This window comes from Arachis hypogaea, chromosome 15, assembly GCF_003086295.3.
Source record: "Arachis hypogaea cultivar Tifrunner chromosome 15, arahy.Tifrunner.gnm2.J5K5, whole genome shotgun sequence".
Classification (NCBI taxonomy): domain Eukaryota; kingdom Viridiplantae; phylum Streptophyta; class Magnoliopsida; order Fabales; family Fabaceae; genus Arachis; species Arachis hypogaea.
This window is the reverse complement of record NC_092050.1, coordinates 71,354,471-71,357,284: the sequence shown is the minus strand read 5'-3', so window position 1 is coordinate 71,357,284 and position 2,814 is coordinate 71,354,471.

Below are 2,814 nucleotides of genomic sequence, written 5' to 3'. Positions count from 1 at the left end.
AACACTTCTGTTCTACATGAATTAAGCTAGAATGAGTATCTCTTAGATCTCCTAAACAGAATCTTCGTGGCGTAAGCTAGAATGATGGCGGCATTCAAGAGAATCCGGAAAGTCTAAACCTTGTCTGTGGTATTCCGAGTAGGATTCAATGATTGAATGACTGTGACGAGCTTCAAACTCGCGAGTGCTGGGCGTTAGTGACAGACGCAAAAGGAGGGTGAATCCTATTCCAGCATGATCGGGAACCGACAGATGAATAGCCGTGCCGTGACAGGGTGCGTGAGCATATTATTCACTGAGAGGAGGGGATGTAGCCACTGACAACGGTGATGCCCTTGCATAAAGCCAGCCATGGAAAGGAGTAAGACTGATTGGATGAAGATAGCAGGAAAGCAGAGGTTCAGAGGAACGAAAAGCATCTCCATTCGCTTATCTAAAATTCCTACCAATGAATTACATAAGTACCTCTATCCCTATTCTTTTATTTATTATTCGAAAACACCATTATCACTTTATATCTGCCTGACTGAGATTTACAAGGTGACCATAGCTTGCTTCATACCAACAATCTCCGTGGGATTCGACCCTTACTCACGTAAGGTATTACTTGGACGACCCAGTGCACTTGCTGGTTAGTTGTATCGAAGTTGTGACAATTATGAATTAAGATCAAAGCACCAAGCTTTGGAGCCATTACCAGGGATTGTTCGAGCCTGGACATCACAATTTCGTGCACCAAGTTTTTGGCGCCGTTGCCAGGGATTGTTTGAGTTTGGACAACTGACGGTTCATCTTGTTGCTCAGATTAGGTAATTTTCTTTTCGTTTTGTTTTCAAAAATTTTTCAAAAAAAAAATATTTTCAAAAATCTCTCATATGTTTTCGAAAAAAAATAAATAAAAATGTTTTCAAAAATTTATTCAAAATTTTTAAGAATGAATTCTAGTGTTTCATGAAGCATGTGAAGCCTGGCTGGCTGTAAAGCCATGTCTAAATTCATTTGGACTGAGGCTTGCAATTTGTTATCAAGAGCAACTTAGTTGTTGCTCATCCACCTGCTGCTGATCCATGATCACCTGCTGAAGCTTGGCTGGCCATTGGCCATGTCTAGTGTTTTGGACTGAAGCTTTCTTTGAAAGCTTGGCTGGCTAGTGAGCCATGTCTAATTCCTGGACTGAAGCTTTAGACTAAGAATGCAAGATTCCTGGAATTCATATTAAAAATTTTGGAATCCTTATTTTTTTCTTTTTCAATTAATTTTTGAAAAAAAAATCCAAAAAAAATTAGAAAATCATAAAAATCAAAAATATTTTCTGTTTCTTGTTTGAGTCTTGAGTCATGTTATAAGTTTGGTGTCACTTGCATATGCATCTTGCATTTTTCGAAAATATCATGCATTCATAGTGTTCTTCATGATCTTCAAGTTGTTCTTGGTAAGTCTTCTTGTTTGATCTTGATGATTTTTTGTTTTGTGTCTTTTCATGTTTATCATATGCATTCTTGAATTCTTAGTGCATAAGCATTAAAGAATTCTAAGTTTGGTGTCTTGCATGTTTTCTTTGCATTAAAAATTTTTCAAAATTGTGTCTATGATGTTCATCTTGACATTCATAGTGTTCTTGGTGTTCATCTTGACATTCATAGCATTCTTGCATGCATTCATTGTTTTGATCTAAAAATTTCATGCATTGCATCTTTTTAGTGTTTTTCTCTTGCATCATAAAAATTCAAAAATAAAAAAAAAATATCTTTCCTTTTTTTTCTCTCATCAAATTCGAAAATTTGGATTGACTTTTTCAAAAATTTTTAAAATCAAATTGTTTCTCATGAGTCAAATCAAATTTTCAATTTGAAAATCTTATCTTTTTCAAAATCTTTTTCAAAAATCAAATCTTTTTCAAAATTTTTGGTTATTTTCGAAAATTCAAAAAAATAATTTTCAAAAATCTTTTTCTCATTTTTATATCAAATTTTCGAAAATACCATAATCAATTAATGTTTTGATTCAAAAATTTTAAGTTTGTTACTTGCTTGTTAAGAAAGATTCAAACTTTAAGTCCTAGAATCATATCTTGTGATTTCTTATGAATCAAGTCATTAATTGAGATTTTAAAAATCAAATCTTTTTCAAAACTAATTTCTATCATATCTTTTCAAAAATATCTTCTTATCTTATCTTTTTCAAAAATATCTTTTCAAAATATCTTTTCTAACTTCCTAACCTCCTATCTTTTAAAAATTTGTTTCAACTAACTAACTAACTTTTTGTTTGTTTCTTAACTTTTTCAAAACTACCTAACTAACTCTCTCTCTCTCTAATTTTCAAAAATATCTCCCCTCTTTTTCAAAAAATTTCTTTTTTATTAACTAATTATTTTTAATTTTAAATTTTAAAAAAAAAAATTTCGAAAATTTCTAACACTTTTTCAAAAACTATTTTCAAAAATCACTAACTCTTTTTCAAAATAATTTTCGAAAATTATTCCTCCCCCATCTCATTCTATTTATTCATTCATGTCCTAACATCTCATCTCACATTCCAATCCTCACAGTTGTGTTTCTTCCTTTACATCACATCCTTTATCTCCCCCTCTTCTTCTACTTACAAAGGGATCCCTATACTGTGGTATAAAGGATCTCTATTATTATTATTATCATTTTTCTGTCCATTCTTCCTTGTATTATAAGCAGGAGCAAAGATAAGAACATTCTTGTGGAAGCAGATCCAGAACCTGAAAGGACTCTGAAGAGAAAATTAAAGAGAAGCTAAAATACAACAATCCAGAGATAACCTTTCAGAAATTTTCGAACAGGC